Here is a 14483-nt window from a genome sequence, read left to right as displayed (position 1 = left end):
TTAAAAGTGGGAAGGGAGGGAAATAGCATAACGCAAAGTAGAGATAGAGCCTACAGAAGAAGCGAAAAAGAGTTCCCATGCTGTAACCATGCAGTCATAATATTTGAACACTAAAGCCAAGGTGTAGCCCCGCCAGAAACGGCTGTTATGTCAAGGAGTCTAATATTCAAATAGAAACTATTATGTGGTCTGAAGGAAAAACATCAAACAAGCTGCTCTAGACTAATAGATGTAATTATGGATAAACTGAACTGTGTATTATTTTCAGAGATCGTTTTTTTAAAACTCACTCGAGAGCTTGTGATGACGAGACCCGCCCATTCTGCAAATGTGCGCCTCTCTCATCATTGTGATTTGGTTTTATGACTGAGATGTAATCCATGGAGCTCATCTCCTGTAAACTTATTTCAAATGTTATTGTCACAGAGAGCGCCAAAGAAGATACTGATGTTGTGAAACACCTTTTGAAATTTGACCTTGTACCTGATATTTAACTTTGATAGGCTAAGCGAGGGTTGAAACCAGACTGAGAATCAGAAGAAGTGGACAATATGCACATAGAGAGAGGGCGACACAGTATCTAAACTATATCTATACCTTTTTACCTTTGCCTAACAGTATGTCATTGAGTGCTCAACTCTTCAGCCCAACATTTTGAAATTAGAGATATAAGGTGTAGTCTACATTTAAAAAAGGAAAAAAAAGAAGGAATTATTCAGTTCACGCACATTATTCAGTACAAGCTCTTATTTCTGACACTTCTCTCACTCCATGATATCACGTGTTAGAGAGCTAACATTAGCTAACATTCAGTTAGAAAATAAGATTTGTGTAAGTGAATGTAAACATTATTATTATTAATGTAAAAACTAGATTATGGAGGCCGATCTACATTTATAGCATTCTGTAGCCTACATCTGTACGTGTTGTTTAGAAAAATGTAATACCAAGCAGCCCTTAAGCAAATACTGCTGATATAGGTAAGGTAGTCTCTTTACAACTACAGCTTCCTTGACACTTAACCAATCCCATGTTGTGCGTTGATCCTCTTATTTGTGGCAACTAGTCGTACTTTTATCATTTCTTTAAGTACTCCTGTTTGATTTGTAATGTGTTATTACCAGTAAGGCAGTAACCACTTACAATACGTGGCATACGTGCATGGTATTATAAAACAGGATTTTTGAAGCGTTAACTAGCACAGATGTAAAGCATGGATTACATGACTGATCAGTGGAATGCAGAACTTTTGACCAATCCAGCTCACTGCTTCATTGCATTATGAAACGTCTTTGATTCAAAGATCTGCTCTCTGTGCATTTAGAAAAAATGGCAGGATAAGGTAAGTGCCTGACATTTTGAAGGAACATCTTAAACCTGTTTTATGAGGAGCAAAAGTGCTCTACAATGCAACCCCTGTTGACCTTCTGTATGCAACTTGAGGTGTTTTAAGCTGCTGATGGTTTCAATAACTGCCTGTGGGGTTTATATATAGGAGTTGCAAAACTGATCCGTAACACTCTGAAAAAGGAGAAAACCGCCAATTTGGAAAAGTAGGCAAAGAGAAAAACATAACATAATCATCATGTATAAAGACCAACATTTTCTGGGATAATTTGAATTATGAATCGGGTATAAAATGAAAAATAAATGACATGATGTGATGTGGCAGTTAGAAACAGCTTTTGTTTATGGAGGCACGTGGCCCACTGAAGATGCTGTATGACAAGCAAATAGGTCTCTTCCGATGTAGCTTTACAAAGGACCACACAGTTTCACTCCCAATGATACAGATGCCTGTGCTTGTATTAATAGAACAGTCCTATCAACCAGAGGGAAAGCTTGGCACCATGGTGACTTGCCAACTTTCAACTTAACTGCGAGCATTAGTTGTTTTATCTTTGTCTCTTGAGCAATGAAAATGAGTCAAAGTGGAAATACCTTGGTTAGTTTTAAGTTAGCATGCCATACTTTCCATATCGAACACCTCAGAAAACTGAACTTTGCTTTCCTTACCTTCCCTCCCTTTGTTCTCCTGCACTGGCGAAATAGTTTGATTTAAATTAGTTGAAGTTGGTTGAGTTCTTATGAAGTAGGTGTGCTTCCTATTGAACAATGATTACTCCTCCTTGCAAAGGCAAGGCAGGTGACCACAACCACAACAATCGGGGCAGTGAATACAGATGAGTCATGTTGCATGCTCGTAATTAAATTAATTTGACCAACATCTCTGCCAAAAGGTCCATGCTTTAATTATGAAAGAACCTTCTGCAGATTAAAACTTACCACAGTAGCTTCAACAAGCGAAACAAGCTCTTTACAGACCACAAACTCACTGAAAACAGATATAGAGACTTGCAAAAAAGTGAGTAAATATATTAATCAATCATCTTGATCGCAACATGATCACAACCTGGACAAAAATGAAGTGACCTATCTGTGTTTACAGCAAGAACATAAAACAATAGTTTTCAATAGTATTATAGGGATCTGGTTTTAGATTATTTCCCATCAGGTATCTTATAAACTGTAGGATCTGTTGCCACTGAAAGCATTGCCTCTGTCCTTGAAGTAAACAGCACAAGTAGTCTTCTCTGATTTGTAAGGCTTGAAGCTGTAAGTGTCCCACATATATTGTATGAATGTTGCCATGTTCCATCTAGCCTCTCAGTGAGTTATTCAAGAATGTAATTTAGTGTTTGCAATATCCACCCCTGATATTCCAAGTATGCTTTCTCTTATTACTGCTCAGCCACAGAAATGCTGCGGACAAAAACAAGCTGAACATTTGTGATTTACTGTCGTCTAAAATGCAACACTTAACCGTAAGGGGTCCTGTAATTTTTGCTGGGAGTTTTTTTGCATAATGGTGGCTGGCTTTGTATGCATGCATATGACCTTGTATTGGAAACATATCTCATGACTCATCGAGACAGAACACCACCTGGATTCTGGTGACACACACTGAGAAGCACCTCCTCTAAAACGTTTTGGCTTTACAGACGGAACAACATGTTTCCTGTATGACGAAAACATGTGCTGCCTGAAATGACATCATGAACCCCCCAAGCACTAACTTACATTCACAGATACACATACCTCCTCTTTAGGCATTTACAAAATGTTTGCAAAGTTAACCAATCAGAAGTTAGTTTGCATGTCTCAACTTTACCTGCTTTGAAACATGAACTGCACTGTATGGTAGTATGTGTGAAGCTGGGATAAAAAAAAAATATGAACATGCAGCTTCATAGTACTGTATGACTTCAAAGGTTTCTCTTCTAACTCTGTCACCTGATTTTAAAATTACAATCAGAGATGGCCCATTTTAACACCTCCAACAGACCAAACGCCCTCATGAATATCATGCTGTGTACAACTTAAATAATAATATCCCTGTCCAAAGAACAGGCCTGTGTTCTATTTGATAAGTCCAATTTAAGTCTTTAAGTGTCCACAGCACACGAGGAATGATATTTTCGGTGCAAGATAAGTGAGTATGTTGACAAAGTTTTGTTGTCGTGCGAGCTGACAACTGAAACCTGCAGTTCAGGTTAGGATGTTAAGAATTACTGTAGATCAGGGAGCGTAAACAGGAACCTGATTGCTCACATGTGAAGTGGTGAGATCAGGGAGTGGGATGTATTGTGTTGCACGCCACATGAACAACTCTGCCTTCTTTGCATCAGACTGATTCAGTCAAGACAATGGGCCAATCAGACCATGTCGAAAGCGGTATAAAAAGACTCCACTGCTGGATTTAATAATGATGATGTGTTAAAAAAAAAGAAACCTGCCAAAATCCACCAAAAAAAACCTCTATATGTTACAGTATTAAAAAAATATTTATGATTCATTTAATTTTCTTAACTACACTTTTCTTTAAATATCACTACATCAGAGGTGGATATTACTGAATTCCATTTAATTAATTTGAACCAAAATTACATGATAGCAAAACGTTAGAGTCCGACATTTATAAGACAGGCTGGGAGCTTCATATCAATGAACTCTTTCACTTCCCATAAATATTACTGAGAACATACCCCGATCATCTCACAGTGTAGCGCTGAATTTAACTTTAATGTGTGAAACTGTGCCAGGCTGACAGGCATGATGAAAGCACACTATCACTTATGAAAAGTTGTCTGGGTTCACAGTCATAAACAAGAGCCAAGAGATAAAGTCAGACTGGGTACAGTGTGTGATGGTTATGACATCACACTGACATGGTGGTGACACATCAGCTGCTGCAGCTCCAGCCTGCTGTTCATATTTGCAGCTGGGTCCCTGCACTGACCTTATAAGGACAGCATCCCTCTTACGATCTGAGTATTTGACTGGCTTACTGGCACATTGACGGTTGACGGAGACGATGCAGTTGGCTGAGGCTCTCAGCAGCATTGACCTCAAATGATCTGCAACAACATAAAGTTGGGTTCACTATTACTGCACTTTTATGTTCATTTTTTTTCTGACTCATTCCAAACATTATTTCCAGACACCCTTTCCTTTATTCTTTTCTCCATTTCTCTTGCCTGCTGTCTCTTCTTTTCATCTCTGTCATTATCATGTTTTACTTCATGACCGTATTTTCACCTCCTGTTAGGTAAGGAGGTCAGCAAAGACAAACACACACTCAGACGCTCACATCTGGCTGTAGCTGGATTTCACCACTTTGCTGGGAGTGAAAAAAGGAAGGAAAAATGTGTGTGGCTTTTGTGAGTGGGAGTGACTTGAACAGTTGGGTGAGAGAGGATGAGGATGGCCCGGCCTTCCAGCTCCAGAGTCAGAAAAGAGGAAAGCCCCTCCCACAGGAAACCAGCGCTCCACTTCACATGGCCTTTTAAGGTAAAAACTCCCCAAAACTCTTCTCACAAGGGATTAGAGCAACGATAAAGTCACATTTAAAGCTATAGAGGGAGCAAAAGGAAGAAGGGTGGAAGTGTGTGCGTGTGAAAACACTATATGAAAACTTTAACCGAACAAAATCAAATAGTTTTTATATAGGGACAAAACCTGGAAGGAGGAAAGTCTCCCACAGTATTTACTCCTCTTTGGAGGTGAATGACTCATTGTGAGTGTAGCCATTTTAATGCCATGTGGTTAGTTATAACTCACATTTTCATAACATTTCACTATCAGAGCATTTATGCCTGAGGGTGCGCATTAGCTTTGGTCATGACTATCTCTTTATGGCAACGTCTGAGTCATAATAAAGGAAGAGGATATGGGAAATACACCCCATGCATTCCTTACACATGGGAAAATTAGCTGCAATTTCAAGCAAATGTAAACAAGAGATGCATTGATTCGCTTGGCCATTATGGGAAAAAAAAGTGTGTTGCCAAGGGAATTGCACTATTTTTGAGCATGTTGACTTCTTGCAAATGAATAGCTTCCCTTAATTTCCCTGTTATTTTTTATCTTTGCAGTTGGGTGTCTGCACATGGCATTACTGTATTGCTGATTTATTTGCAGCTGTTGTCATAGTGAGCGTCACTTGAAAACATTATTACGTATAACCTTTCACGTGTGATGCCAGGGTGTTTTTTTTTTTAAACATCTCTCATGACCTGTTCAGCAGCATCTCTGACAGTCCTGTTGGTGTTTTTATAGATATAGGTGGAAGCCAAATTTTAGTTCCAGAGGTGGGATGAGATGTGTTTGTAGCCACGCTATAGCAGCAGGACTCGAGAGATTTCAATGTTGTTCTGTGGTCCTGACTGAAATACCTCAACAACTTTATTTGAGTATTTGTTCAAACACACAGTACAGACCTTTAATGTAGTAACCTTCTTTGATCCTTTGAGTTTAGGCAAATCAGTACTTTTGTTTTGAGTGCTAAAATTTAACATTAGCTTTACATATTTAAGTCTGGCTGGTAGGAGTGGGTTTCTGATGCTGTATCTATACTCTGCTGAGCTGGAATGAAGGTGAGTGTGCAGAGGAGTGCACAACAATTGCACAGAAATGACTGACTGTGAAAGAGAGAAAGAGAGAGAGATTTTCAAATTTGACAGCAGCAGGATGATTGGTTGAGAGAGGTTGTGGCAGATTCTGGTTTGTTTGTTACTTAAAGAGTGAACACCGATAATCAGCTAATCACCAGAGAAGGGAGACAGAGGGAGTGAAAAAGAGGAAGAGGCTAAGTTAAACAAAGGAAAAAGAATGAATGTGTGAGAGATTACAAGCATGCTTTAACTTATGCTGTGCTCCATTACTGTGGGAATGTTGCTGCCAACATTATCTGAATGAGGGGTCAGCGCTCTTCCTGCAAGATGTGAGAATTAGGGAAGCATGTGAAGACAGTGTGGGCATCAACTCTTTGGATTTCTTGCCTGAAATAGACTGAATTGAAAGTTTTTAAGATTCAAATTTTTTGCTCCCTTTTGGCTGAATTTCCCTAACACCTTATCCAAAACACGGCTGGCTGGCCTGCTTACATGTAAACCACCCTTGAGTTCTTGTATCCCGCCCCCTTCCCATGCTCCCTCCACTGGCTACTCACATTAAATCTAAATAAGCTCCCCCAAACACACAGAGTGGGTCAGCCTTCCTCTGCAGGGCCGCAGGTCCATTTTGTGACCTCTCCCTCCTAGTTTCTTAAAACCTAACTTCCAGCTCACAATGGTCAATCCCTTAATTCTTTTGTAAAATCTATGCTTGTTTCACTCTCCACTGACCTGTTAACTTCTGTGAAAGCACCCATTGTTCTGACATACATCTCCAAGACTAATTATCACACTTGTGAAATGGTATCACTAGTTTGTGACACATACGAAAGTCAGAGTACATTGTCTTATAAATCTTTCCACTATGATCATCTTTAACGTGAGATCAATGTGGCAATGTTACTTAAAAACTGCAACAACATAACACTTGCACTTGGATACAATGTTTGGTAGCACTGCTGAGTGCTCTCTGTGTGTGTGTGTGTGTGTGTGTGTGTGTGTGTGTGTGTGTGTGTGTGTGTGTGTGTGTGTGTGTGTGTGTGTGTGTATTTGGTAAAAGAAAAGCTTTGTATCTTTGGCACAGTTCACCATATGGATTCATTTAGAGACTAATAGGAGGGGGTATTTTGTAGCAGTATAAACACATGAGGACACACACACACGTTTTTATCATGTGTTATAGGTTGTTATGATGATATTCTCCCCTTTAGTGAAGAGCATTTCAAACATATGAAAAATAAGTTTGAGACTCACCTGCACACCCCTTGGGCGTAGTGATACAGATGGTTAGTCTGTCTTGATCATGCTGGTTTTGTGCTGTTGAACGCTCTTTCCAGTCTGAACAGCCCACATAATGTGCAGCATGTTGCTAATTTAATACACCATAAAGCAAAAGATAAATACCCTTTTTTGCTAAGTGTCCCTTTCACCATCCTTACCTCGTTGCTCGCTAACCAAAATAATTGACGTGTGTGAGAAGCTCCCTCTTCTGGATTTGCAAAGTATTACAATGTCAAGCGGCAAAGCACCAGCCACACTCTGCTTCTTATTCTAAAGTGTGATTTAACTTCCTCTCTGTAATTGATACAGCCTATTGCACGAAAAAAAGTTAGACAGAAACCAAAAGAAGCCAAAACCTTGATGCTGAGGTCACAAACACCTTACCATACATTAAAACATCTGAGACGATGGAGACAGGCTAACATTGTCGCTGTCAATATCGAACCTATGGGCGAATATAAACATTTTCTTCAAAAATACTGCAAATTTAGTTATTTAAAACACAGATGTAATAAAGCCAGATATTTTTCATACTAATATAAAATGATGTGTCCTAGAAGTGCATTATTTGGTATGGGGAGAAGGATTTTAATCACAAGAAGACCTTCGAACTAAACAAAAAACTTGTCTTTAAAAATATGCATCTAAACATTTAGGTAAGAAAATGTCTAGCAGGTCAGTTGTCACTGCGAGCTAAGCTTCTTTAGACCTATTAAAAAAGTCCTGTGACCAGATTGTCAAGTGTTTGACTTCAGGAAAAAGGAAGGATTCTGTTTTAGTTCTTAGCTCCTGTGTGAACGACTAGAGTCTGGGTGTGTGGAGAAGAGAGATGACTGTTGGCTTGTCACTGTTCCTCTCTGCAGCATTATTCCAGTGTCGCTCTGTCAAACAACAAAAAATTACATATTCATAATCAATCAGAAATAAACAATATATACTCAAAAGCAATGCTTATAAAGATAATAATACCAATTCTCATGTGACTTAATGTAGCAAAGTCAGACAATTGAAACAACACATGGTGAGAGACATGAACAAGAGCAGAAAACCTTTGAACCAAATCAACAGATGTAATTTTTTTGGGCGACCTCACGTGAGTCCCGACTGCTTCCCATTTCCACCTTCGGAGAGCAGGGAGGCATGATGCAAGAGGCCACGAGGAGAGAAGTGAACCCAAAATACATACACAATCATTTTCCTGTAAAATATCGGTAAAGAGCTGTCAGCAGAAACGCCACAAATATATCATGCATTTGTCTTGATCTGGATAAAAGATGTAAACCGATCAAAGGATGATAGTGGCAATAATGATGAAACCCCTCTGATTTTTTGCTGTAACCTCTGCTGATCCCACCTGCCTCCCTCTTTTCCTCTTTCCGGCTATCGGTTTAGAGGGAAAATGTTGAAAAAATAAAAAAACCCATACAATTTCACTTTTTTCACTTTAAGTAAATTTGTATTAAAATAACAGTGCTTTTATCTGAGTATAATACTTTAGTACTCTTACCCCTCTGCTGACTTACCTTTCCTGGGTATTCAACAGGCCTGTAGGCCTTCCTTTGTTCCTTTGTCAAAATGAAAATAATACTTGCAAGAAAAAATAAATAAAGTAAAAAGTGCCAAACAAACGAAGAGACTGATCTTCTAAACAATACCAGTCTGGGCCCTTCAGCTCTGTACACTCTTTGATAAGTTGTTGAAACTCATCAGCTCTGCTCTTTTCCACTCCAACTCCAAACTGCAACTACCTAAGAGCCCTTCAAGCCTCCTCTTACATAGGAGCTGGAAGCTACCAAAATGGGGTGGAAATCATTTCAACCTAAACATCCCTTTACTCCTACCAAACATGGCCCCTTCCACTTGACACAGCCCCATATGAACCCAAGGTTGGGTTCAGCTCTGTTTGACACTTCCTGGTTAAGAGAGAATAGTGCACTCAAGTCTGTGGAGCAACAGGTGACTGACAAGATATATTTGATGTGTAACAATGAATAAAATGTTTTAATGTAAAATAATTTTCTTTTGGTTAAACATATAATGTTTGAAGTCATTTTTCAATGAGTTATTCTTAAGTTTTATCATAGCTTATTCACATAAAGAACTTGTCGCTAGTCATGCTAAGCTAACATTAACACATGCCTCTCGAATTGTCAAAAACTCTTGAGACTTGAGTCATCAAAGTAGAATCTGAGTCCCCAAAATCTGAACATGTAAACTATTATAATATAGGTTTTCTGTCCTGTTTGAACATTGCAATTACCATGTACATTTGTAATGTGGTTAGCCTTTTGTCATTCTGTTAGCATGTAGCTGCAGTATTTTTTGGAAGTATTAGTGTATTTAAGTGACGATGTGTAGCGTTCACATTAGTCTGGGTGTTTTGTGTCATGAATTTCTTCTGAGCTTGTGATGTAACATAGCATGTTGCTTAGCTCTAGCATTAGCCTTGTTGCTATGTTTTATGTAATGAAACTGAGGTAGCATAACATGTAGCATAACTAAGTATTATTTTTTATATATTAGCAGTACGTAAGCATTCATCATTTAGTTAATCGTTTGTATTTCTTCATATCAACCTTTGGTATGACAGTAATCTGTGCATTTTCATTTGTCTTGTAGTTTTCACTCCTTATTCAGTCTGGTGAATAAATCAAAGAACAACTAACTACGTGACTCACTCACCAATGAATGGATTTTGGCTGATCGTCGAACTTCATACATTAAACACATAAGGAGGACTGTCACGAGGCTTCACTTAAGCACATCACTTATACTAATTCATAATAATTCATCGCTCCAAGGTTAGGCTGTCTTTATCTCTTTGAGTCTTAATGTTTTTATTGTATCTATTTAAGAATATTGTTAAAGCCCAGAGCCATATGATCATTACATTATTATAATAAGATGTGCAAGCTTGTCATTTAGTTTATTCATTGTTTTGTATCGCTCTATGAAGGTCTTCTTAACTTTAAAGATTAGAGAAGCTGTTTACACAAACTGTAAAGGTTTTTGTGCACTAATAGTGCATCAAATATGATTATATATTATACATATTTCCCTGTATGGATACATGTTGGAAAATTTACTTTAAGGCATCCTGTCCTCTTACCTAAATCTAATTACTTCACTTTAGTTTGGTATAAATCATTACCAACAGGCTGTTATGTTTTCCTCCCTCTGCCTCAACCTCTTTGTGATAAATTACTGGGTTAACGCGTTTCGGTCCTCTGACCATTCGGCTGTTTTCATTTTAACCTAAATACTAAAACTGCCCAGAGGTAATATGTTTACGCTATGTAAATCTAAGCCTCATTCATAAATGTAGACTACTAAAAGTTTGTTACATAAGAAAATTTCATAGCATCCATGTTTTCTATGCTGAGGGACCACAGTCTGCCATCCAATTAAATCAATATAGACAATCTAGTGCTACTGAGTCTGTTTGTATCAAACATCCTCTGCAATATCAATGAAATATTAAAAAATGAAATAATATCTCAATAAGAGTGTCTAATTTGTAGTTTTAAAATCCGATACATAGTGATGAAGCAGGTCTCGTTGGTGTGTAGTCCTCCATATTGTGTCCTTCTCTTAAAACTGCAATTCAAATGATCCTCCAAAGATTCTCCATTCAGGAGTTGCTGGCTTTGGGTATTTTAATAAAGAAAACTGAGAAAAATAAGCAGTAGCATGTTTTTAGAAACAAAAGACAAAATACCACACTACTGATTGCGTTCCAAGTTCTCAAGGCAAGACCCTCTTTTTTTTTTAAATACTCTCCTGCCCTGTAATTTAAAACATCAGTATACTGTTTATGGCCTTTGTCAGTTTGCTTCAAGGTGAGCATGACACCATTGCTAACTACAGTTCTTAACTGTTTTAGATCAAAACAGGATTTTAGTGTTGAAAATTGGCCGTAGATCAACAGCAAATACTTAGAATATAACTTTCAAAATAAAGCTTATTTTTTTCTTAGTGAAAATACTATTGATATCTTTCTGATATTGTGGCGTAATACCATCACACTGTAGCCTACATTAACATAACATGCATATACTTTACTTGCTAATTTCATTTTGTAATGTAGCATCATAGACTGTAAATATAACGCGTAGCATACACCCAGTTGTCATTAACATTATAGTATAAAATAATCTCCTTACCTTTGTCAACCAAATGAAATTGTTGAGTTAATTTATCCTTATCTTTCTTTGTCTTGTGACCAGATGATAGCTGCTGAATTCAAAAGAAGAAAAAAGGCGCAAAATAACAGGAAGTGCTCGTCAAATAAATACTGGCTAATTCTATTGAGTGGGATTCATTAAAAATTGTATTAATTTGGAATTACATAAACATAAAGATTATATGTAATGCAAACAAAATAAGCAGATACTATCTCAAACATTTTTGTTTGAAAGTTACTTAAATAATTGATCAAAATCAAGGATGCATTTAAAGTGAATAGTGAACATTTTATCAGATATATTAAGTTAAATGTACATGACTATAGAATCATTTATTACAGTGTTCTTTACTGTAATTAATGGACAAACCATTTAAGAACACAAATGACAGTATTATTTACACAACAAAGCTTCATATTTTTGTTTAAAACTAAACTGAAGTGCTGACTGCCTATCCATTAGGTCGCCCTTCTACAAACAGGCTTCCCCACTCACTTTCCAAATGTCATTATCCATGCACAGTCCTATAAAAATTGGTGTTGTATGTTAATTTCTTATTTGTACTAACTTTCTTTAATATACTTTTCTCTGACACTGAATACACAGGATACTTTAAATATGTCAAGGTTAATGATGACTTGATAACACAAATGTACTGTTTTCCTTCAGTCATTTCACTCTGAGCTTATCCATTGTTAGAAGAGACTGTTCTTTTCTATCTCTGCTGATTGTCCATGAAGTTCTTCTGTAATCTTCTGTCTTTTGGCCTGTCTCGACTTCTTGTTTTCAGTCGCTGCTGATGTCATGACCTTGGGTGCAAACATTACAAGAGGCAGATACGTGCAGTCAATGCTGTGTCACCATAAGTCACCATTTTTCATTTCATTTCATTTCCCAGACTTTGCTGCTAATGTCAGCTTCTTCTGGAAAGTAAAATTGATTAAAGTGGTTCAAGAATGTTTGGCTGTAATTTAGATATTGGTCTTAAAAAGCCTGCAACAAAGACAATAAAAAATGGAAAATACAAAATTGTAATTAAAAACAGCATGTGAAAATAAATGAATGAATAACATGCAACTTAATGTTCTTTATGCATCATTTTCTAAAGCTTTCTCTAGGGGGAAGCATTGCATAGCAAGTCAACTGACTCTTCAACCCTGAAACTTCAGCAGCCGCTATCCAGACAGCTCATTGAATGATAAATGTTACCTATACTGTAACAAAGGTGATAAAACTTGCAGATAAAAAACTTTGCTAAAGAAATATGCAATAAGTGTAAAAAGTTGCCAGTGCTGTTGTACATGTGTTTGAATTAATCTCCTTAATGTGAAAAACGCATCTGGTTGATCTTCTAATAATATAGAGTCCAAGCTAAGTCCTCAGATGCATCCATACATTGACATAGGATGACAGCTAAAGTTCATTTTTGATCTATACCAACACCTTGAGTACAATGCACTTATTATGGACTCTGACACAGACTCGATATTGTGCGGTGACCACGTGAAGAAAGGGAAAGCCTTTGGACCTTAATGAAGTGGGTCAGATCTCTGAGAGGGTCGACAGTTTGCTATGTCAGCAGAATGATGTGATTTGATAATTCCCACAGCCTATAAACCCCCAGAGAACCAAAGAACCCTTTTATGGGCCTACAGTCACTCTAATTATCCCATGACCCTTTGTCTGGCACTGAATACAAGACATTTGTCTGGTCCGATTGAATGTCATGTGTATGTTGGTTTGAATTAGCCTCAAAGTTGAAAACCCATGGAACCATTTTGGTCAAGCAGTGAGCAAACCTCATGAGAGTTTTTTATCCTGCAAAACCCTGCGAGGAGAAATGAACATTGAGATCGAGTGCCAAACAACATTTCTATATGGACTCTTTCCCAGAACTGGCAGGATCATTTACACTTAAGCCAAAGAATCATTTTTGATTCCTTTATTTGCAAGCATGCATGTAAGACTTTGCGTTCAGAGAAACACCTGGAAACAAGCATGTTTATCACTTCTCAATGCTCTTCCCACTTCCAACTTTGTGATCAATCATTACAGGAGTTTACATACGGGTACAAGGAAGTAGAAGTCGTGCAGGTTATCAGTGTTTCTTTAGCTTGAGATGGGTCCACATGCAAAACCTCTTATTGCTGCAAAAGAATCCATAAAATATGTTAAAACGTTGTCCGGTGGGAATCAGAACCTGAGAAATGAGGGTGTAAAGTTACACATCCTCACACTGGGAGTACAGTTGCAAGTTGACAAGCCCCATATGGAAATGTGTCTGTGCATCTGTGTGCGTGGGTGTCTGTTGTAAATGTACAAGCCTGTATTCACCAGTGCGTAAAATGTGTGATGTCATTGCAAGGAAACATCTAATCTCTGACCAATCGGTGTGAAGCAGGAGGTGTCATGGGGTGATTAAAAAACGAGCAGGGGTTAAAGCCCAAAGCAGGCTGTAAGACATTTATCTATTGGAGTAAGTTAGTGGTGTCTTGTGTCGTATGGAGTAGTGTCTAAATGATCTCTAGTTAGACAGCTATGGGTTTATACAGTGTAATCCTTTACTCTTGATATGATTTTTTTTCTGGATGAGCGCTGCAAAGTCTATTAGCTTAACATCAACAATAAAACTTTCCAATTTTAAAGTTATTTATGATTTAGATCATTGTATAGAGGACGTCTATAATGCAGTTCAGGTCGTTAATGGACTCGAGCTGAGCAACGATTTGCTGTAGCGATACTATTGACAGGGTTTCGACTGTATTCTGCATGCTGGTTTTATTGTTCATTCTCATACTATGTCACATGCACTCCACACATGCCCGTTGACATCAACTACCTCTTCAGCTTTTCTTCTTTTTTTTTTTAATGTAGGCTCCTTCACATTTTCTGTATCATTTATACAGGTTGTTGTTTTTTTAACATCCATTTTCCCCTGCCATTTATTGAGCCTTTATTTCCTGAAAGATTGTATCTGATGGCAGACTTAATGGCATATAAAACCAAGGATTGTAGGTTACTAATCTCATCTCAGCTATGTGCAAAAAAGGTTGCCATTGTCACT

Source organism: Symphodus melops (assembly GCF_947650265.1).
Source record: "Symphodus melops genome assembly, chromosome: 8".
Classification (NCBI taxonomy): domain Eukaryota; kingdom Metazoa; phylum Chordata; class Actinopteri; order Labriformes; family Labridae; genus Symphodus; species Symphodus melops.
Note: the sequence above shows the minus strand (reverse complement) of the source record.